The sequence below is a fragment of the Cavia porcellus genome, unplaced genomic scaffold, assembly GCF_034190915.1.
Source record: "Cavia porcellus strain 051 isolate PalLab524CR breed Dunkin Hartley unplaced genomic scaffold, mCavPor4.1 scaffold_21, whole genome shotgun sequence".
NCBI lineage: Eukaryota > Metazoa > Chordata > Mammalia > Rodentia > Caviidae > Cavia > Cavia porcellus.
In genome coordinates, this window is record NW_026947504.1 from 51267855 (window position 1) to 51293944 (window position 26090).

The following is a 26090-nucleotide window of genomic DNA, read 5'->3' on the forward strand; positions in this document are numbered from 1 at the left end:
TTGTTGTAATGGTTCATTATGTATTCTGAATATTAACTACTCATCCACTATATGGCTTCCAATTTTTTTTCCTGTTCTATAGGTTCCTTTTTCATTTTGTTGTCTGATTCCTTTATGCACATAAAAATTTAAATTAGTCTCATATGTCTATAATTGCTTTTGTTCCTGTGGTTTGGGCGACATATTCAAGAAATTATTTCCAAGTTCAGTGTCATGAAGTTTTCTTGGTATTTTTTTTTTCTAAAAGTTTTATAGTTTTAGGTCTTTATCCATTTTAAATTAATTTTTATATAATATAGCGGTACCTTGATTCATGATCACTTTTGTTTTTGAACAATTTGCCTCTCAAACAAAAGTGTTTCACAAAATTTTGTTTTTGCTTTCAAATTCTGCTTCAGATTACAAACACAACCTTGGCCATCTTTCTTGTATGAATGCAAGCATAGCCATTATTTTCACAACCATAGAGCAAATTAAGGTTATGCAGCAAGGTCCCACTGTATAAGGAGGTTTATAAAACATAGTTGAAACATGTGATTATGAAAGATGAAAAATTCTAATATTTGCCATCTGAAAACTGGAAACCAAGTAATTCTGGTGGCACAAATCTAGTCTAAGTGTGACCATTGAGGAGCTGGTTGTGTAAAGCTCAATCCAAGGGCAGGAAAAGCTTGATTTTTCATGTCAAGTGATAGGCAAGAAGAGGATAAATCTCATTTTTCTCTGTTGCTGCTGCTGTTGCTGTTGGTGGTGGTGGTGGTGTTCTGTTTACTCCAGTGGATTGAACTATGCCTGCATATATTAGTAAAGACAATTTTACTGACTTCCCCATTTCAAATCTTAACATCATGCAAAAACACTGTCCCAGACACCCAGAAACAATATTTATTCTGGGCAATTCATGTCCCAATATTGTTGATACATTAACCATCACAGTTGTCTGAGTTCATTCGTTTATTGAACATATTCTGTTTTTCTGGTACTGTTTGTTGAAGAATCCATCTTTATCTCATTGAACAGTCTTGGTATCCTTCTTGAAGATCATTTGATGAACTATGCAAGAGTTCATTTCTGTGATCTCAGGTCTATTACATTGTTCTGCTTGTCTGTTTTTATGCAGATACCATAATGCTGTGATTACTGTCTCTTTGTAAAATATTGTAAAACCAGTAAGAGTTAGTATTCATATTCATTCTTTTTAGAAATCATTTTGATATCAGAGCCCTTTGAGAGTCCATTTGAATTTTAAGGTGAATATTTCTGCTTCTCCATAAAACTCTGAAGGTTTGTCTTCTTCTCTCGATTAAGTGTTTCTCTGCTTATAGCAATCTGTAAATACTCTCTTGGATTTGGGGCATTTGTAAAACATCTGCCTCTCCTAGTCTTGACTACTGGTTTTGTATATAAGGCAGTACTTTTGCCAGTTACCTTGTGGGGAGTTCTAGTATGACTTCAAATGTTTCTGATTTCCTGATACTTCTGGCATTAGCCTGTGGAACTGCAGCCCTCTTATGATGCCCCATTATTTTTAGTAGTCTCCAAACATTGGAGCTCATTCTATCAGCTCTCTGAGTCAGATAAGCTGGGCATCCCTCAGATAAGCCAACAACATGGCCTACTCTTTCACTAGATTACAGAGTCACATGAAGTACTCTTGTGTTTCCATCTCAAAGCTGGGTCCAGCAGGTTTTATTCTGCCTTCTCCATGAGTTACATAGAGCTAGGGACAGGACCAGGCAAATTGCACAAAATTCCCTGCTTTTTCATTGGAATCTAGTCTCAGGACACAGTGATCTATATTCTGTACCTGCTGAGTTGATCTTTATAGAGTTTTCAAGAAATTGTTCCAGTCTATGTGTTTACATAGGTGCTTTGTGGGGTGGGGTGGGGGGGAAGGAGAGTCTAGTCATCCACCTTAAGTCTCCAACACGTCCTAACGTTTTCATATTTCCAAAAAACTTATGTTTCTTGAAGTAGCATCATACCCATATTTTCTTGCCTTTGTTACATGTGAAAAATTATATGACATTTCTGAATTACAAAAGCATGAATTTCACTGAAAAATCTCAATTTCTTTATCTGTGAAATGTAGACAATAGAATTTTAATCAACTTTGTAAACTTAGCGAGGACTAGAAAATATTTATGCCTTTATTCTTTCGCTGTCTCTAGTCTTCAGGGAAAGGAACGTATAAACTGATAAAAGGTTACAAGCACAGTCACCTTTATTAAGACTGTACTTATCCTCAACAATTGGAAAACGCTGAGAAGGTATGCAGTAAGTACTCAGATGTAATTATAGGATTTCCATTATATTTCACTTGAAATAAAGATATTTCTGCACAAACCCCAGAAGGGCAGACCCAATGCAGGAGAAGGCTGAGCATTAGAAATGTGTTACTTATAATTCATCTCACACATCTCTTTTCTCCTTTCACGTATTCTATTAAGAAGTAGGGCTGGGTAATGGACATTCTTAATAGACAATATAGCAACACATAGCTATTTGGACATTCACTTTCTCTAATCAGAATGAAAATTCATTTAATTGACTAAAAGGATAGTGAAATATTTTATCAGCTGAGCTAGATTTTATGTTGAAATGAGTTCTAAATAAGACAATTTAATAAACAAAATCATTTAATTGCTAAAAACACGGAAAATGTCAGATTAAATGTTATCCATATAAATAAAGTAAACTGAGAAGTTAGGAATAACTTTAACTTTTCAGATAGAAAAGAGCTCACAAAATAATTGTGTTGTCTAATTAAAACTAAAGCAGCATTGCATATTTTATATTACAATTACTGAAAATATTTCTCTGCCAAATTTAATTTTACTAATTATTTATAAAAGAAAATGATAATTATTTCCTTGAAAGAAGCTGTTTTATGAATATTGTGGTGATTTGCAGCCTTCTGGCCTAAACTAAAATGAAACATACTATTATAATCCCTTAAAATAATGTTTAACATTATTACTTAGGACTGTTTATAATAAAATGAATTTTGATGTGCAATGTGCATGCCTTGTTCCACACATCAAATAGAGAGTGGGATTATTGGGAGTTTATAACACAGCAGCCCCAGACAGACTTTCAGATCTTTTGTACCCTAAAAATCCCTCCATTTCGATGATCATATCTCTAAATAGTTTCACTGTATTCCTAACTACTAAATTCAGTATTTTGCCATAATCTTTTATATTTCCCTTCTTTTCCTTATATGGCTAATAATCTGTCCTTCTGTAATTCACCACTTTGTACTTTTAAAATCCTCAGTGTTCATTCCTTATTTTTGTTTAAACTACAGCTATTTAAACCCAGACTCTCATATTAAATTACCGCAATAGCTTCTTGATTAGTTTTCCTCTCCAGCCATAGCCTCTCATTATTCTTATATAAAAAGACAGAGTAACATTTCTAAATTACTATTTTTATCATGCAATTCCTCTGTAGAAAAATTTCCTGTGGTTGTTTTTTGTGGGATAAAGTCCAAATTCTTTAGCCTGGAATAAAATCTTGACTAGCCGATCTGGTTTGCTCATTCAACAAATATTGATTGAGATTTAACTGTTGGTTAGCATTCTCAGTCTCTCATAACTCTAAAAACCTTAGAAGATTTCACTCTTCTGTTAGGGGTTTTTGAAACTATCCAAGATAAGTTAAATAACAGATCCAGATAGTAATTAAAAATTTTATAAAGACTGTGAGTCCTTGTATATATCTAACAAATTTTATATAATGATGGTATTAGTAACATTTTAAATTGCCTTGCATGTATGACCATTAATGCACATAGCTGAGGCTTTACTTTAGCAACTTAAAATAATTCAAAATAGAGATAAATTGATATTAGAAAGCATTGTTTAAAATAAAGTATTTTGTGAAATAGCAGATAAAGCTGAATCCAAATATGTCAGATTTATAGTTATTCTGTTGGTTAAAGCAATGTTATGAATGCATTTTTCCATTCTACAACTATGAGTGTTATTGTATTTAGATGACACAAATATGTATCTCATACTGGGCACATGGAATATCTGTAAATCTTATCTTATCTATCTATCTATCTATCTATCATCTATTTATCTCCTAGAGTGATTTACAAATAGGATCACATTGACCATTTTGCGAGTCAGGGTGGAAGAATCTAAAAAGACCTCCTGAGCATTGGAGAGTCAGAGGATCAGTCAAAGTCCTACAGCTCACTGCAGCATCTAGGGTGGGTCATATTAGAAAGCTGAAGAGCCTGTACTGGAAGTCTTAACAAACTGCCAGTTCAAATTTGAAGACTGAAAATTGATGGCAAAGACTGGAGCTCCACTGAAGAAGCAAAAGAATAGATTTCGTTCTTCCTTTTCTTTTTATCCATCCAAGCTACAAACCTATTGGTTGGTGCCACCAGTGTCCTGAGTGGGTTTTCCCTCTTCATTGTCAGGCACCCAGACACACCACAACTGTGCCACTAGAAATTCTTATTCAAGTTGAGAATTGACTATCAGAGAGGCTGAGTCACATGAAAAGAATCTAGACTAGCTATGCTGGTGGCAATGAGCTAACTCTTTCTAGACTGTCTACTTTACAGTGCTCCTCAGTTTCCCCTTACCTTTTGGGGTATCTGTTGAGGCCCTTGTTTTAATGATTTAGATGCAGAGGAAGACTGATTTGACCTGCTTCTGAATTTGTAAATGTAAGAAAACAACTACATATGCTTGTCATCGAAACTTTTGGATTTTTTGTTACTGCAACATCTTGATTAATACACACATGCACTGTATCGAATGCAAGTTCTTATGCTAGCTATAATACAACCACTTTATTATCAATACAATACACTAGGAAACAAACAAGAGCAACTATGATTAGCATTGTTAGAAATACTTAACCAGGACATATGTGCCTGAGATGTGAATGAACTTGATCATCAATGATCTTATCAGAAGTTTTTTCTCAAGAATAGTTGACTTATTCATTCTTAGTATCTGTGAGGTGACACTGGTTTCATCATTACTGTGTGTCTTGCTCGCTTCCACCATAACCCCTCTGGGCTCCTCACTCTTTATCCTTGTTGTGGCTTTATTTGCTTACAGGTTTTCTCTTTTTTTATTAAGAATTAAAGTTTTGAGGGAACAAGTCCTTATTTCTGTTCTTTCCTGTTTTTAAAATGCCTAAATGCATGATATATTCTCAATAAATATAGTACAAATGAATAGATGATTGCATAAAAATAAATGTTGGACATTGGAGGATTCACTTTTATATATTAAGGTCTCTGTATAAATAAATCCCAATTTAGAAACAGCATCTTAGATTCCACCTTACTATTCCCTTGCTGTTTTCTACAATGTGGCAAGTCATATCTTTTCAATGTCCTCCTTTGAGAACTTGTACAATCCGTGAAGATATTGTTTATACTGCATTCCAGTCAGAGTTGCACTGTTATGTTTTCTTGTTCTAAAAGATATGATTTAAGATACAATGTTATGTCACCTGTAATACTTAGTAAATGCCTATTTTTAGTCTTTTTGGTGTACATAATATTGTGTTCTATATTCTAAATTAACCAGAGATTTTAAATTGAAGTAGTACTTAAGATAAGCTGGCCAAAAATCATTAAAATTAGCTTTGAAACAAAATACATAGATATAATGTATTTTAAGTGGAAAATACACAGGAATTTCAATATATGTCATGATTTAATAATAAAAGGAATCTAAAAAAAAGCAAAGATACAATTATATTTTTAGTATCCCCCAGGTACACACTAAAATTTTCTCAAAGCAAAAATTTCTTTCAATCTGGCTTTTTAAAGGTAACTCTTGAAGAAATAATATGATTCATTTTTCTAACTAATGGATCTGCCTTTATTAGGCTATCACTATATCATACTATTTAAATTATAACATTATCTACAAAACAAAGACATTGGGTTCAGTATTACCGTTCAAGTGAACAAATCTCATGTTGTAAAATGAGTTACTTGAAAGCTGTTGTTTACATACCTAATTTGTAAAAGGGCTTTTATATAATTTGAATAATAAAAATTTAAAAATATTTATTTAATTTTATAATACTTTATACTTGGATGTTTTCATGAGTATTTAACTGTAAGCTGGTAATTGTCAACTCCAAATATCAATCTAAATTTAGTGCATGTATAAGATACTAAATGTTAAGTATATAGGCAGAGACCCTAAGTTCCTCCACATGATAAAGTATAAAGGTAGAAGAGTAAAAGTACATTTATGAAAAATGTTCTTGACTAATGTATTTAAATGACCAAAAGAGTGCACAAATATTACACTGCTAACAAGGAACATTGCAAGGACCAAAAATTTACAGAAGTACTTGTTTCAAAGATGTCGGAAGACTTTCTTTCCAAAATGCATTTGATTCTTCAACTTCTGCTATCACTTCTTCACACTCATGATTAAGTTCTTTTCTCTTTATGTACATTGTATGCAGTAGAAGATACGTTGAACTTCTCGATAAATGTTCTGTTTGCTCAGATTTCTGGCCTCCTTACAGAGAAGGAAAATGTGGTACCTGTGTTGACCATAGTTCTCACAAACTGCAAAAGCGAATGAGAGCATCTCCTAACCAAATTCAAAATGGCTTGCCTATTCCATCCTGCAAATGAAGAAGCAATTAGCCATTCAAACCTGTGCTTTGACACTGTCAATACAATTAATGAAAGTGTAACAATTTTAAACTCCATTGGCTGAAAGTTTGGTGTTTTACAAGATTAAGTGTATACATTTATAATTTACATTTCATGCCTAAGAAAATTTAATATTTGAATCAACCTTACTAAAGGTATATAAAGAAGAATATATAACATAGCACCTATTTTTAGAGGAATGAAGTGCAAACACGATATGCAGACTTCTTTTTGAGTGTTAAGGTAATAAAGTCAGCTACCATTGCTCTCCTTTTGTCTGTTCTTTGGCAAATAAACAAATCTAAATGTACAGATATTCTCTCTGCTGAGTGATTTCACGGTAGCCTATAATTGCACCGCTATTAGTGATAAATTCTGATTTACAGCTTAATTGGCCAGAAGTGAATATAGTCTCAAGGTCATTGTAATAAGATAGCAGGAACTTTAGAGAGGTGCATAAGTTAAGCCAGAGATTGTCTGGTGCAGAGAGTGCAGAATATCTGTTAAAATATGAGAGTCCAACACGGGGACATATTGTGCAGTGCTGACTCCGTATATGTAACACAAAAGGTCAATTTGAAGAGCTCACAGAGGTCTGACGATAAAATATTTTATATTTAACATCAAGAGTCTGGCATTTTTTCCCCAGAAAGGAAACCAATAATTACATGATGTCAAAAGGAATTAAAAATGGACCAATTAAAGCCTCCAGGAAAGTTAAGCTTTAAAAGAAATGAAGCAGGAAATTGGGGAAAATAGAAGCAAGAATTAAGAAGCCCAGAAAGGCATGTGAAGCTGATGCATTTGAGATAGCCAGTTATTTCTCCACTTGGGGCATCGTTTCTAAAAGAGACAACAACATGTAAAATTGAATTAGACTAAACTGATCCTTCCTCCTGGAGACATGAATAAAGTGAGAATGTGTAAGTATTTTCAAATGTCCCTACTTGGAGAAATACCCAGAAAACTAGCAAAAATCTCTGCTATGAATACTCTTGCTTGTCCCCAGGGACACCGATACATTTCCTTTGTCAAGAAGCATTTTTTCAGCTTCTTGAATAATATCTAAAAATGGATTATTGTTACCATATTAAGTGCACTTTATGCACTAATAATATGGTACTCATTTAAAAAATGCAGGCTCAGAAACAGCCCTTTTTCATTGGTTTCACGTTTGAATTCCTACCACAAGTTATAAGAAAACGAAAGAAATATCCTAATGGGAGAGAAAACTTGAGGACACTGAGCAAAGGCTGTGCCATATTTAAATATTGATGTTCTTTTCTTTAGGTGTCTACATGAAGTACTGATAAGAAACCTCCAGGGAATGAAGCGTTCAGTGCATGGGCTTTTATCGATTCTAAAATCTATGCATGGGAAAAGAAAAGGAACAATATTTCATATAAATGATCTGGAAAGCATATCTTGGATATTTTCATGGCTAGAACTGGCCTGCAGCAGATATAGATTTTTTTCTCCCTCAAGATAAACTGCAGTCACAAAGATTCCAGTAAGACTACAATATTAGGAATTTATAAGCGATTATTCTTAGATTTGGTTTTTTCCCTTCTGGTGCTCTTTTTTCACCAGAAGTACTAGCTGTTAGAGACTCAAGAGAGTCACAAAATCTCATTGTAAGTGAATTTATAGGCAGGCAAGGGCCTATTGATGGCAAATACATGCGAGGAATACAGGCAGTAAGGGCAGTATTTTTATAGATATCATTGGAACTAGAAGCCTGAACGTTGGTGCTTGAGGCCACACAAGAAGATTCCATAGGTCTTGCTTAACATCTAACACCTGGATTATAACAGTCCAATTTAAAGAAAATTAAGAAGTAAAGATAAAACGTATCAAGTGTAAACAGGAAGAATGAAAGTTTGGTCTAACAAAATTTTACAGAATAAAAGTGCTGGCTACATTTTATCATAAATAAGTGCTCAGGTAGGAAATTGTGAACATAAAATAGGTAAGATCAGTGAGGTAAGCACATTAGATAATAAACCTATTTATTCCAGGCTTATGGAAGTTTTATAATGCTAAACAGACTCAAAAAGTGGCATGAGTGGCCATAAAGACATAGTTTTAAAACATGCGTTTCATGACACCCATGTGGATTTCCATACCATTTTCATGTCTCAGGAACTGAACGGTTTTTCCCGTGGAAGAAGACCCATCTGAGTGATTTCTTGCTGTACCTATGACATACATGATGGTTGTACAGTTAGATTATTTCAATATCTCTTTCCAAAGTTTCTGCAGTTTTAAATGTATTTTTCTTTTATTAAAATTTTATTTTTAGTAAATATTTACTTTCCTCCTTGTCTTCTGAACCATGAATTTCCCAAGAGGCTTGTAGTTTTGATGAAAACAAGTGCTATTATGGATTGAATGTGGTTTGGGTGATTCCCCAACCACATGCATTAAAAGCTTGGTCTCCAGATGTTTATAGGAGAGTGCAGTGTATTAATTTGTTTATGAAATGCATAAATTTTTTCAAGTTTTCTGATGGAAAAACAGATAAGTGACAGTTCACAGATGTCATAGAATCTCAAGCAGTGATTTTGCCATATCAGGATGAGTAATACGATGAGCAGCCATGAGAGAACTTTGTTTAAAGTACACAGGAACTACTTTTTGTGTAAAAGTTTGATAATGAATAAAGAGACTCTTGAAAGGACTAAATGGCTTATTATTTTAGCATAATCTAAGTAAACACATCAAAATATATACATGCATGTTGCATAGGCATGCAAAATATATTGTGCACTTAATTTTTTTAAAAAAGAAAAACCAATAGCACAAACAAAAAACATCAAAAAAAAAAAAGCCAAAAGAAAGGCAAATCATCAGGCTTGAAGCAAATCCATACTATGTATTAAACATTGATAGAGTTGAAATTGATCAGGTAAAAATTCAAAGAAAATATTTCACGAATAGCAACCAAGGTGTTTTTAATAAAAAGATGAAAGTCAGCATTAAACCGTGATTAAACCCTATTGTAGAAAGTAGAAACAAGGAAGATTGTTAGAGAAAGTAGCTTGGGTAAGGGTTGTTTTACAGATTAGTGACTATCAGAGTTTAATGTGCTATTTGTCATTTTTTTCACAAACATTAAAATGATAAAATGAAAGTAAATAAAATTTTTATTGAAAAACTTCAATGAGTAAATAATTTTTAAATGAAATACATGACTTGAATGTCAACTAAAATCACCATCTGTATCACTAGTGGCATTTATCCAGGATTTGGGAGAAACGCTCTGCATCCTAGCTCTCATCCTAGGTATTTAGGTTTGGGACAAGGCACAAAGGATATAAATGAGGTATGGATTATGTTTCTGTAACAACTTTCAAAGGCATGCGAATCCCAAGAGTATTCAAAATGATCCAGTGAGATGCTGATAAATATTTTAATGTAACATATAATAAATATTACATAATTTAATAAATGTTTACATTTATTAGATTTCTGCTTTTTGTATCCTTTTAAATTTTTATACTGTGTTATAATTCTATGTATTATAAATATTATGTGATAAAGAACATAATATATAAAATTACCTACTATCTAAAAATATAGTAATGGGAGGTAAAATCGAGGACAGTTTCACTAACAGAGTGAAAATATAATAGTGTTACTGTCATTTACTTTTGGATTTACACTGTTTTTCTTGTTCCTCCATTCTCTGTCTAGCTTTATGGCATTAGCTTGAATACAGATAACCTGGCTGAATGTTAACAGTCATCTGTCTACTGCCCTTTGAGAAACTATAACATTTAGCATCCAAAAATGTTCAGCAAATAAATAACAAAATTTATTCAAAAGTTTTATTACATAATTTCATCACATAATACATAGGGAAAAATAAAGAAGATCACAATTTTATAATGTAGAAATCCATAAATCTCAGAAAACAGGAACTTTTTGTAATTCATTGACTCATAAAATGTAACCGGACTTAAACTTGTTTGGCAGCACAACTTTATTTAAATTGAGATGAAGACATTTTTGCTCTCCATGCTACTCACTATGAATATTTACTAATGATACAGATATCTGACTCTGATATCCTACCCTACCTCTTGCTGAATATGTTCAATACTGCGTTTTAAGAAATGTAATATTTCAGAATTTGAAGACACAGAAGTCTTCAAACATTACAGATAAAAAAAAAAGTTGCGGACTTGCAGGCAAATGCACTACGCAGTTTAAGCATGTGTCATATGATTGTGCTTGGAAACAAGTGTATTAAATAAGAACCCTCAGGACCCAAATTGAGCATAACTTTGAATATTCCTTGCCAAGAGACTGTAGAAATGCAAACATTCAGTGGGTGGCTGGCTAATCTTACATACTAGATGTATGAACCTGACATTTTATGACTGCATGGAATATTAACAAAGATGTGAAGTGCTAACAAAGGCATATATATATATATATATATATATATATATATATTATGTATATGTAGAGAGATCACTGTACATATCTATATATCATACAAATCATTTTTATTATCTCACACTTTAAACTTGCCTTTACTCTTGTTTTCTAACTGAATTATATTTAAGATGTTGAGTCAATTAATAATTAATAGGGATTACTTGGTCTCATTTAGTGTAATGCTTTTAGATGAAGACCTTTTAAGCAAATAAGGATTTTGAATTAACTAATACCAGCAATTTAATTTAGAGGTTTAAGTTGTGATGTGAATTGGTAATTGTGACAAATGCAAGTTCTCTGTATACATCTATGAATGCTATATTGCAAATGCTGGCACACTTTGCTGATGTGAGAAACAAAACAAGATCATAGACTTTTCTCAGAGAACAAAGCATCTGTGACACAAACTGATAAAGTCACTACTGAGGGATAACTTTAAAAGAAATGACATGACATAAAGTAGCTGTTATCACAAAGATGAAAAAAGATCTAGAGAACCAGGCAAATTTTGTGCTGAGACTAGTAACATAATTAGAAAACAAAAAGCAAAGAAAAAAATACCTAAAAAGCATGATGTCTTCTTAAATGTATTTTCTGATGTGAACATTGAGATTACTGGTAAGCAGAAAAATAAAGTTCAAGTAAATGTTAGTGGATGGAGTGACATAAAAATAGTCATTAATGTACTATCATTTTAAATATTTTAACATGCATAAAATTTACCAGTCATAAGATATAAATTATTGGGATTAGGGACTTTGTAACTTCAAGTACTATATACCAATGCATATGTATAGAAAGTATCAGCAGCACTTTACTCCCTCTGCCCAGAAAAAATGTTCTCAAATGTAAAGTACTTGTGCTCAGATCTGGCCAGAGGTGCACACACCAATATGCCTAAGGAAAATCATGACCACTAAAACAGTTCCTGGTTTGAAGCTGCTTTTAGCAATTTTCTGTGAGTCAGATGAGGAGAGTTGATAGATATGGCTATTTTTAGAAGCGTTGATAAAGTTATTCTGCAGGCATTAATCTAAGATCCTGTCATTTATTTATAAATTCACAGTGGAGCCATTTACATGCATATTCATATAGTTTACCTCTTATTTTATGTCCATGTGTGACCCTCTAAGGCATCTCAATTCTCCCCTGGTTCACTATCTTTGCCAAAGAGATGACCTTAGTACTTTAGTCACAAAGTGACTTTGCTCAAGACTGGAGGTTTCTATTTTTTTATTGAAGCAATTAGAATACAAGCTAGATCATTCAGTTATATCTATAGTCCACATTTAAAGAAATTCACTTGATCACATTTTGGAGTAGAGATTCCCCACTACAGTATAGATCCCAAAGTAATGCTGCCAGTTAGCCAGAAAGATCAACTGAAATTCACAAATTAGGGAAATACATTGGAAAGAGGCTTTGACATAAAAAAATATAGTCTTATTTATTTATGTATTTATTTATTTATCTTTTGTCAGTGTTTCCTCCTGCCTGTGGACATGTGGTTCCACTAGTATTCACAGCCTTACTGCATCTGACCATCTATGGACCTTAACTGCTTTGCTGCTTGCCACAAACGAAGGATTTAGTAAACAAGGCCTGGGAAATGTGATGTGGTACGGCTTGCATTTTCTTTGCACTTTTGTTTCAATTCGTTAAATCCATTTCACAGTTGAAACAGATGATGGAACTTACTCTCTTGATAGTAAAATTGTTCACTTTTAGAGTTATATATCTTTGAAAAATAATAACAAATAAAGGAATTATTTTGAGTAGCTGTGGTCTGTTTAGTACAACTTGTAATATACTAAATAATTTTATTGTAGCCTAGGATTGTCTAATAGAAAGTTACTTTTCTTAATTTCTCCATGTTATAAAAACTTGAATATTAATATATACTTTCAAAAGGTAAAGAGAACAATGAATGATTATGTAGTTTCCAAAGGCAAAATTCCTGTATACATTCCATGTACCAGTATTCACATTTATTTTGTATTGATGAGGGGTTATTAAACTGGAAAGTTTTATTCATCTCATACATGACTAAGAAAACCAAAATGCCAAGAAGTCAAATAAGATTTATCTAAGTTTATTTTTAAGCACAATTCAGACTTTAGAATAAGTAAAATTTATAGAAATTATAAATATTATAGTACAGAGTTTCCGGATTAGTAGAGTATATTTGTTATCTTTTTGAAAAAATGTTGATCAATCACTAAGCCACACTTTATTCATATCTTCTTAGTTTTTATCTACCATCACTTTTGGTTCTAATATTACATTTAAGATATAACCTCATGTTTAGTTATAATAATCTCAAATTGTTTTTATCTGTGATAGTTTTGAATTCATTTCCTAGATTTAATCATCCTTGGATACTTAAAAATCATTCATGTTCACAAAAATTATTTGAATGCAAGCATTGTCTTCTTGCATAAGTAAATTCATATCTAAAAGTATGCATGTAATTTGTCAATGGCTTTTAAAAAACAAAGATGATGTGTGATAATAAATCATGCTCTATTTGGTCACATCTTTAGCATTTACAACTGGAAAGTACACATGTGGAATATGATTTGATAATTATTCTAACACCACTACTATAGACTCCATTAGTAAGTGTGACTTCATGACAATATCAGTTTCACTGAAAAACCACATTTCAAAACTTGGTATTTAATGCAAATAAAGAATTTTCACATTAGTAACCCCAAGAACATTGTTACAAGATCTTTCTTATAGTTCACTCTCTGTAAGTTGAAACTCATCTTAGAACTTTAGTTCAACGCTAAAGCATTCAGAACAAGAGTCTCAAGGTTCAAGTAAAAATATAAATAAGTTTGAATAATTAAAGAAGATCTAGAAGAGTAGAATATAAAAAATGTACACTAATCATACATGTGGTAAACGCCAAACCTGATAGGGTAGATAAAGCATATTTCATTATTCTGAAAAATTTGAACAATCCTCATCCTGAGATATGTATATATATATATATATATATATATATATATATATAATTTAATTTTTGACAAAAACACTAGATAAGATCAGTGTACAAAGAATCTTTTAAAAAGATACCACAATTATTAGAGGTGAACATATTTTTCTTAGCAAATACTTTTGTAGATAAAACTTGGTAATTCCATCAGACAAAAAAATACTAGAAACTTGATACATATTTTACACTGCATAAAAAAAATGTTCTCATCATAGCCTTACATGAAAACTCAGGGCCATAAATTTCAGAGACGACAACATACTAAGGGAAACAAAAATTACAGTGAATGTTTAAGTTAAAATTTGTCACAATTGAAACCACATTCTTAAGCGATGCACATTGAACACACATATATAAATATTACATAGCTTTTCTGGTGTGAGAAACCAAAAGTATAAATAAGGATCAAAATATATAACAGATATTGAGAAATAATAAAAATATGTTTAAATGGGAAGGAGAGAGGGAAAGGAAGGGAAAAGAAAAAGTAAAAAAGAAGGAAATTAGGAGAGAAATTGTAAATTAGGAAAGAAAGAAAAATGGAAGGGAGGCCAGGGGAATGGGGTAAAAGAAAAATGTGGGATGTGTAAGTACAAATTCCCTATGATTAACATGATGATTATGCATATCTAACCTGTACTAATAAATTTAATTATTAAAAGAGAGAGGAGAAGAAAGGGTCAAGTGAGGTGAGGAGGAGAACAACAACAAAAGAACATGCGTTGTGTACATGTACAAGTCCCCCATGGTAAATGTGATCGTTATGTACTGCAAACATGTACTAGCAAAAATATTTTTCTAAAATTGCAACTACTCCTTCTCAGAATACTTTCTTTCACTGCCACACACTTGGCCCTATTATTCTCGGGACTTTTTGAAGCAGATCTGGAATTTCTCTTTGGAGAGAGTCTTTGCAATGTGTGATAAAAAATATAGGCAATGTTGCTGCCTAGCACCATCCAATAGGATGTGAGGCCTGTAAAGATCCGACAGTGTGTTCTCCTCTACCTTATCACAAGATCTGGGTGACTGCTGGACCTTGCCCCAAGACAAAATGACCAAGAAAGGAAAATGTTTTGAATCAATTCAGGACACAAAGACATAAGAATGGACTTTTAGAACTGCTTTAGAAAGTAACAAGAGTCCTGGGCTAGTGCATTTGAAACGAGGGAATGTATTTGGAGGGAGATTAATGGCAACATATTTTCAAAGTAACAAACTTTTCTGATTCGAAACACACATCATATTTGTGACCATAACTCATATGACATTAACTTTGTATTCCAGGACTAAATAAAATAGTTAGTTGGGAAGAAAAGTATAAACTATGAAGGACAAATAATTGGTAAAGGAAACTTGATCAGAATTAAAGCATCATTTTCCATTAAAGTGTACCATTAAGAAACTGAAGGAACAGTACTGGAAAAATCGTTTGCTGCAATATATTTATTTGAACACAGAGTATGTACAGAGCTGTAAAATCATCAACAATAAGATGAACCACATAAAATAAAAAAATAAGAATTGGGAAAAACTGAAGAGACATTTGAAATTACTATTACACATTCAGGAAAAGTTTTAGTTGTTAATTGTTTGAGATCTTCCAATTAAAACTATGTAAATTAAAGCAATGTGCATTACACATATGCTGGATGGCTTTAAAAATACTTCCTAATAAAAACAAATGAGAACAAATATAAGTAACTGTATATTGCATACATTACAATAAGGATGTAAATGGGTAAAATCACTTTGAGAACTATTTCATATTCATATTTAAACATGCATTTATCAAATTACTCAGTAACTTCATGAGAAATGAAAACATATGTTCACATAAAGATCTCTAAAAAGATGTTTAAGGCATCTTTTAATACTTGAAACTGAAAACAATCCATAGGACCATCAGCTGGAAAATGAATTATCTAATAATAATATATCAAAAATATGGACCATTATATATTAATTCTTCCCATCTACTTGAATGAAATAGTTAAAACACAAAGTGCTTGATATCACTTATTGTTACCTATTCTTTACCTGACCAAGTGATAAATCAGGTTTAATTTAACATTTTCATTTTTTAACTTAACTCCAAATAGACGACTTTTTAACAAGGCTTTCATACATTTTTGAAATAAAACTGAACAATATTCTGAAAGTACAAGTTTAAAAAATTATTTAGAGTAAGAAATATATTACCATCATACCCAACAGATGAATTCTCCTCCCTTTGAACACACTCATTTCATTATTCTCGTCACTTACTGAAGCAGTTAAGGCACTCTTTCTTTAGTTGGGCCATCATGGGTGCCTAGATATCCTGAATGAAGATAAATATTTAACATTCATCATGACTTTTTGTTTGTTTGTTTGTTTGTTTTGGAATTGGAGATCAAACTTATGACCTTGCACTTGCAAGGCAGACACTAGTACCACTGAGATAAGCCCCTGGCTCTTTCATGGTGATTTTTGACTTGGAAGAACCACAAGATGCAAGATGCAAGATGCCAGATTCAGTGAATAAGGTGTTTCCTTTATGAGCCTCCTTTCCATTCGATGACAATTGGAAGCATTATTCACTATAATTTTGATCACACCTCATAAAGGAGTGAGGACTTCCAGAGTTGCTCCAGAAAGTGGCAAGAATGACATGTACGGGGTAAGGAAAGTAGTTTGAGGATATTAACAACTGTCTTTTCTGTAAAATTTTAAATTCAAGCATTACTGTATATTTTGGTCATACTGCATACCTTTAAATTCAACATAATAATGATGATAAACTTCTTATTTGCATATGTTCACTACCTGAACTGATACCTGTAAACTTAATCCTTTTCCTAATCCTTGTTCTCAGGTATTGACGGATCAGTATTTTATAGAATGACGGAATTTAAAGATATCCCAACCATAGGATGTTTGCATGGGGAATGCCTAAAACTATTTTCCAAAAAGAAGCATACAGTAATTCACATGCAGTAGACATTCAATAAATATATATTAGCAGGATATTAGCATATTCAAGGATTAACTCATTAATGGAATTTCTGATTTTAACAATTAACATTATTTTAAGTTATTTTAAAGCATATTACTTCAAAATTCTACTTAAAACACTGACTTCTACTCAATGTTCTAAAAAAGGATTTCTTTTCTTGTCTTCCAAATGTAGAAGCACCTTTTGCTGTTGCAATGTCTCCTCATAGATGAAAACTGATGGTATGAAACAGAGTAATATCTTTAGAATTTATACTATATGGATGCATTAACAAAACCTGACCATCTCTTAAGTTTCCATGAGTGAACTTTGAGAAAGGACAGTATAGCAGATTATTTTTCCTATGTTTGAATTACGCTTTTATTGTTAAGTTGTGGCAACGATGTAAAAAATAAATCACAATGCATATTAAGATGATCTCTGCATAACAAAGAATGTAATTTGTTTCCAATGAACAAGTCAGACTCAAAATCAAAACATGTTTTTCTTTTGGATTTAGTGCTAGTTGTGTTGCTAGCATGGTACTCATATAAACGGGCATTTGGTCTTTTACTCTCTTAAACAAGTGAGAAACACATAAAGAAAGAAAATTTATATATGAAAAAGACTGAACCAAAAATCTTCAACCTGACAATAACAGATTCAGCCAGGCAAAACAATTGTTAGTAATTTAATAAGTTTGCTGCCAATTATTCTATAGAAAAAGACACATTGGATAAATGATTCTGAAATAAATTAAAGTCATATGGCAAAAAGTATACATTTAAGCTATCATTGTAATGCACTATAAGATCACAGATCTTTTTTATTGTGAATTTCTCAGTGCAATTAATTAAGTGGAAGATTCGTGTCATCTGCATATATTGGTAGATTATGATTTTACTTTAGTCAATAAGGTTACCCTTATTGATTTATGTGTTCATGTTTTATATTTCATTTTTGTTCATTAAAAATAGCATATCCAGACATAAAATCTGCGTTCTTCTACATAGCTAGGAGAGCATATCATGCAGTAGAAACGTAAGTGTCCTTGTAGAATCCTGTTGAAGATTCAGAGGGAAGTTGCTGTGATGAAAGGTAAGTTCTAGACATAGGACCTTCCCTAACTACCTGCACTTTCCCTGGCACAGCACTTCTGTGGCCTCTCTCACAAACGACCACTCTTATATAGTATAGATTTCCCTGTGCTACATATAGTTCAGATACTAGGGCTTTTAGAGGGCTTCCTAAAATCTTTTGTCTGAGTCCCTACTGTGCCTATCGCTGAGCAGGGCTTATTTTCCATCCTACAGTAAATTCACTGAGGTTATATTTATACTGATGATACAGTTTCTACGGAATTGTTAAAAGGTAGGGATTTTTAGTGCCTGGAGATGTATCTTTACTAAATAATGTGATAGTCAATTCAAGCTGCCAGTGTTAGAATGATATCTATACGACCTCATTTAGTCGCTTCAGTTAAAGCATCAAGGAAGTAATTCAGCGACAAATCTTGTACAGACCAGAGATTACAGATTGGTTGGTTTTTCAATTTTCTTCTTGAAACGGTGGTATGTTGTAGCTGTAAATTATTTGCATTTCTTTTGTGTATTCTTATTACATCTTTGGCTTAGCAAAAGCACAAATCTATGCATTATTGAGGTTCAAATCAGATATATAACTGGAAAATACATTTTCCACAAATTATACCTTCATCTCTTTGGATACTGAAGAAGTTGTGAGAGAAAGAGTTATAAATTACTATTGAAATCATAATAAAATAAATAACTTCTTTTAAACTACCTAACAGCATATAGATAATATTGTTACTGAAGGTAAGAAAGGTTCTTATTGGCAATGTGTAACCCTTCATCCCCAGTTCCATTCCGGAGGAAAGCTATAAACTGTCTATTAACCTGGGAAACTTTTTTATTTAAACTAAATAGGAAAAATAATAAGCATATTACCATTTACACGAGGTTCATCAATTCAAGTTATCATTGTTGGGTTTGAACAAATTTGAAAATTTAGTGAACATTAAACAAACTCAGTAGAAAAATCTGTACTCATGGTTCCAGAGGTTGTTTACGATTTTAAGACTTTATGAAGGAAGAAAACTTGCTCATCATACAGCACTTTGAAATTGCAGAAAATTTAGAGAAAAATATATAAAAAGTATAATTCTACTTTCTAAAGGTAATCATATTTTAATGTCTTCCTAGTTATTTAGCAGTTGAAACTATATTAAATATAGATCCTTTCATCTTGATTTTTTCTTTGTTACATGAATTTTATTCTAGAATTCTTCAAAGTATTTGAGTTCACAATGTCCCATGAGATAAAGAAAATTTCATAGAATGTTCCCTTATTTTTCTACATTTTGATTATTTTGTAGTCGTGCTGTTATAAATATGGATGTAACAAACAAATAGTTATAGATATAATTTTGGCTTTCGTTAATGAATCAACAATGTGTACATATTTTATCATCTATTATTTTTATAGTAAATATATATATATATATATATATATATATATATATACCCACAGAATAATTTAATAATAGAAAGCATGATTTCCTTTTGCAGATCTTTCTTTCACACTTGTCATTACTCTTAACTACTTCAACATTGTTTTTGTTGTTGTTGCAAAGCACTATATTTTACTGCTGTATTTCTTTTTTACTTGATTTTTTTGTATTTGACATACTACCCCCAGCTTTCCATTACAGAAGATGTTACTTAACATTTATTTCTCTAGTAGTTTCTGCCACATCATGATCTAAGTATATTTTGTTTACAGTCCTAATAGATATAGAGCCTAATTTTAGTATTTTCAATGTTGAGTACTTCTATATGTATGTAGATATATTTAGATGCAACTTATTTTTATCTTTGCTATGAATATCTGTTCCCTCTAATGGATGTCTGTTATTGTTTTTAAAATCTATGTTTCATGTAGTTTTATGCAACCTCTGTTTATAAACCAATTTTTTGATGACAGTTTGATGTTCTATAATTTTTATGCTAGAAACAAATTCATTTATTTCAATTCTATGAAAGGTGATTCAGCTACATGAAACATACTGGTGTTTCAAATATTATGCTTATTAGAAACCTCCTTTTTAGATATTAAATTAACAAGTCACTGAGGACACTGCAAAATGAGATTTCTTTTGTTCACAATATTTTATCCAATTTGCATTTTTCATATTAGTCTTTTCTTCAATATCCTCCTTGTAGTTATTTTTTGAAATAATTCTCTTCCCTTTTCCAAAAAATTAGTATTTATGGCCTCAATCTCTATTAACAAGTTAAAAGTATCAAATGTAGGTACTGTGTGTCAATTTGCTTTCCTGATGTTCTGTATCAATTTATTTTCTTACTAGCAGAATAACTCGGGAAATTTTATTATTGATTGCATAGCAATGATAAAATATAAATAACTGAGACTAATTAGTTATTTTCCTATATACGTTTTAATTTTTTATTTGACACATGAAGTATAACTTTCCACTATGAAGGATTATTATTTAGCTTTCATTTCACCCTTGATTTCTACTACAGTATGCTTCCATTACATATGGCACAAATGCAAGCATATTAGTAATTTTATGATTAAGAACTTCTAATTATGTGAAAGTATATTTGTGTGAAATCCAAATTTGTCTCTGGAAACTTGTACCATGGGTAAATTCAAAAAGCTTACAAGAGACCAAACAAAATTTCTAAAGCCAAAAAGCATTCCAGACCAAAGATACTACATTTTAGAATGCCCCCTCTTGCAATGTAGTGAGCTATTTTTACAACCAGAAAGACATGAAATGTTATACAGAGGTTACCTGATTGGTATAATCTTCCTTTGATCTACACAGGTAAAGTCCATGCGCTTCAACTTGTGATTGGCAGAAACTGTTGCTTAGCTATGGGGCTCTGCTTGTAGATTAGGTTACAGCCTGCCTGTGCATCAAGCTAAGTTGCAGTTCATTACATCTCATTGTCCTCCTTCCTGTATATCAAGCTAAACTGTAGTTCAATACATTTCAGTGTCTCTTTGGAATAATTCATAATCTAAGCATGGCGGATATTTTAGGTCAATTTAATCTGATTCAAAATTAGACCAGTGATATTTTAATTTCTCCCAATGTTTCCAATTAACAAACAGTTTTCCAATTTGAAATATCATAGTTTAAAACTGGAAGAGCAAGAGAAACATTTAAATTTAACATTATTGAAATGAAAATGTCATTTTCTCTATAAACTAGTGAATGAATGACGGTAACTGAGGTTCTGAGGTGTTTGACTATGACCTGTTATAGTTTGTGTCTGGATGAGCCCTTAAAGCTTCAGCAGTCATGAGGGTGGGTTTCTAGGATTTGTGTTGATTCATGGTCCAATGCTGGGATTATGGGTTGGAATGCTATACCTGCCCTGGGGCTGGTAGCTTGCATACAATATATGAGAGGGAAAGAGGCTTGCTCACTCCTCCTTTTTTGCTTATGTTGCTTTTGCAGTCTTCATCTGACGTGAACTGTTGCTACTTTGCTGTGCCTCCATGCCTTGGGAGTCAGATGAATATGGACTGAAACCTCTACAAACTGTGAGCTAAGTAAACGTTTCCCCTTTAACCTTACATGTCAGTTATTTTATCTCAGCAATGAGAGAAAAGTAACTAAGACATGACACTAACTGATTAATATTGTATTTCTCTTCCATGCTTCATCAAATAAGATGTCTATAAAATGCATTGGAGGAATTTATATAATTTCACTGAATTTTTAATAGTATCAACAGTAATTATGATCTGTTACCAATTAAAATTCAAAAGCTATTCATATAAACATTAATTTGAGACCTCTTATGGTGTTCAAGATTTTAAATATTTATTAGTTTATACATTAACTTTTGTTGTTTAATATGTTAATAAAGCACATATATTCATTAAAAAGCTTTTTAAAAATACCTTGTTAAATATGTTTCAGTATTTTTTTTCTGTGACAGTTCTACATATTTTATTTGAGGCATTTAAACAAGAAGATAAAGAATCTGCATGAATGAAAGGGGTCCTCCTGAGAATGGTGAAAAATGACTCAAATTCTAGAGTGTCCAAAGCTTAGACATATTGAAGAATGGCTTATTGCTCATAAAATCTGAAAACATTGTTAAGCTGTAATGCATTTTACTTACATATGCTTTCACTTTATATTATTCACCTCACATTTTAAAATTTTTGTTTAATATTTTGTTTTGTTTTCAACTAAGTACCTTCTGCTAAGGCAGGATATAGGATTAACATCCATGAATGGATCATTTGTTTTGTACATTTCTCACTAGATGTAACTGGAATATTATAAAGGAAGAATGTAACAATTTACCATTCTAATTAGTCTACTGTAGAACTTAATTTACTATACTGTACTCGCCATCTTTTTCATTCTCTTTCAATGCATATTTAAAGTTGAAAGAGGAAAAACATACTGAAGAAGGTAACCAAGGGTCAATTAGAAACATCTGGTGGCTAAAGTTTGAGGTGTAGAGTCAAAGTTGGCATGGAATCAAAATATATCCTCAAGTACAGGACTTGACATTGGAACATAGTACATTAGTGATTATAAATCCAGCAGTTTAAAAATACCAGAGATAATTATGTCAATCAATTAGAATACACAGAAATGCACTACATCTTTATTTCAGTCATTCAGGCTGCTGTGATATATACAATGACAATAAGATTCAAGCCCTGACATAAAAATATTCACAGTTCTACTGTGAATGGTAAGATGTGTGACAGGTAAGATGACTAATAAATTTTGTTTAGTGTAATAAGGAAAATAGGTATGCCTATCAGTACCTTTTGGTCAAAATTAAGATAAAACATGTTTATTTTTGTAAGAAAAGATAACAGAATATTTTTATCTAGAATTATTTGTGATGGCGGACAAATTGAATGTATTAGAAAATTTAAAAAATTGGTAACAAAAACTAAACAAAGCATTTTCACTGAACTGTGAGAGTGAATACCAGTATAGTTTAGCTGCATACTGAAATTGTGTACTTTTTCTAAAGCATATGATAAAGAAAATCTGTTTACTTAGATTAGCTTTTATTCAAGACAATTCTATAGAATATTTTCTCAAAGGGCATCCTTCATAAAAATAAAAAATAAAATTATAGATTACTGAAGTATGGAACAAATTAGTCCTAATTTTTAGACTACATATATCTGAATAGAGAATTTCTACAGTAATAAAAATTATGCTAATTTGAGAACAAATGACATATGTTAGTATTTTGAAGACCCAGTATTTCATTGAGCATATTTTGAAAGTTGGTTTGATAGTTTTGATACTTATAATAAGTCCATATGCTTACATGATCATATTTCCCTAATTAATATAGTACTGTATTTTGAGTAACATAGCAAGAATGATGTCTAAAAAAAGCTGAAAACAAGACAAACTAAAACCACTATCTGCAGTTTTAAATATTAGTCAAACTAATTGATTTTCTTTTACAATTTCAAAACTAAAAAGAAGATATAATTTGTATAAAGTATTAAAATGGTGAAAATTGTCATTTTGAGCGGTGCAAATCTTCTCTATAAATTAATGAAAGGAATTTAAGACTACTAATTATTTTATAAACATATATAAGATTCTGGATATTACAATTATTATTACGACAAATATAATTGTACTCTACATATTTGACTACCTGACCCTACTCTGTTTGACTACCTCTGCGACTCTGTTCTGAAACATAGTAGCAGAGAGACTATTAATCAACGTGTTTTATGACTGAACATCCCTAAAAACAATGGCATTTGATAAACAGAATAAAGCTACTTGCTAATATCAATGGCAATCTTTTTCTGTGAAAGAGAAAAACTCAAGGAAAATTAGCACTCAAAGTAAAATTAGAAATAATTAGAGGTGTTTTCTATTTAACAAAAATTAGAATTTGTAAGTTCTGGGGAAAAATGTGTGAAAAACATACTTAAAAGTATTTTAAGAAAAGTATTTGTACAACTGAAGAAAAAGAGCTATCTACATTTTCTAATTTGATAGTAGTTCTTACATGTGAGACAAATGATTACTTGAGAGAAGGATGAGTCTTAAACACCAAGGAGAAATATGGATGGAATAAACTAATTTTAACCACACTGAATAAAGGATAAAAATGGGAGTTTTAAGAAATAAAAGTTATAATTTCCACAACCAAATAAGAAGTCAAAAAGACATTACTTGGACTAACTTATAGATTGATAGAACTGAAACAAACAACTCGTCATTTTATTATTGCCTTAAAATTTTGGTACTTTAAAGAGAATAATATAACAGTGATTGCCTTTTAAAGTGAATTAAAGCTGCAATATATATTTTTCTTGTTTACAATTGATACCACTTGAAATAGCAACTAATAACAGAGAAAACAGAGATAGCAAAAATTTTTGAATACATGTGTAATTATGATTACTACTATACCAACCTCAGGATTTGTTTTGCAGCATGGCTTTCTAATCCTGGCATCAAATTAATTTTATATGCTTTTAGGAAAAAATTTGAAGTATATATTCACTGAAGGTATATTTACAGTTTTTGGCAGATGATATACTATTCAGAAATGCTTTCTTGCAAGTTGTTTAATCAATATATTGGTCTATGTGTTCAAATTATTTCAAACCATAGCCAACTTCTTTTAAATTTGATTGTCTTACAGGTATTCATTTCTCTCTCAAAGTGTTGCTTTGTTGGATATTTTCCCAAACTACTGCTATATTAAGCTAAGAAAATGATACAAATGCCTGCCAATAACTGAATTTGACATGTATTCTAAATAGTTATGAAGGAAATTGGTTGACTTGAACCTACTGAGAGGTCTAACTATTTTTATGCCAATAACTGAAGTCCTCCCATGGAGAAAATCAGAAGAAGGTCTACAAACATGTGGCAATCAAACAAAAATATTTACTTATTTTGTAAAAGTATGTCACATTTTCCTCCTACTTGTTTTTACTGCTTGTTTTCCTAAACAGGTTATAGAATAAAAATTCTATTGTTGTGGCATTTACATCTTATTCCTTAAAAAGTCTCAAAATGTTAATTCCATGAGATTCTAATACATACATACCAGTTTGAATATTTATTTAGTTGCTTTTCAAATACTTGTTGTTGAGTGTTTTGTGATGCATATAGTTTTTGATAGTCTCAGTTTCACTAACAAATTGACTTATATTTCATGAAAAACTTTGGGTATATAACTGATACTCATTTTCTTCAAGATTCTCAAAATTAGCTTCTGGCAAATATAGTAAGCATTACTTTCTCTTACAGTGTCTTTCTCTCTCTCCTTCCCTTTCTCAAATTAGCCAACTAGAAACACAATCTTGAAATAGAAAAAGTAAAAGGATTTTTTAAAAAAAAATGATACTAGGCATGTGCAGTATAAGACTTTTTGTTTGCTTGTTTGAAGGTGGGTCTCATACCATTATGATACCTTAAGGTTATAACAGAGCTGAAAAATGTCTATGTCCGTCTCATATTGTAAACCATTGAAATCATAGTTCCAAGTGTTACTCATATGTTTATGGTGATATTTGTGCAAACAAACCAGGTGAAATGCCAGTCACATAATAGTGTAGCACACATGTACAATACCAGATACTTAATAATGATAATATATTACACTCCTATCATTATTTTGGAGTATGCTCCTACTTATAAAAATAAGTCTACTATAAACAGTATGCTATGTTAAACTACCAACAGCCTCAGACATTTGTTTATGTCTTCGATTGTATCAAGAGGCAGACCACATTGACTGATTAATTTATACTATCTAGATTTGTATTAGTCAACTATATATTTGCACAGTGACAAAATTCCCTAAAGCTATATCCCTATCATTTAATAAAGTACTACTGTATTATATTATTTTATTCTATATTTTCTTAGTCATGGAAGTGCCAATAATTTAAACTAACTTTACAAATAAGAGTATCTC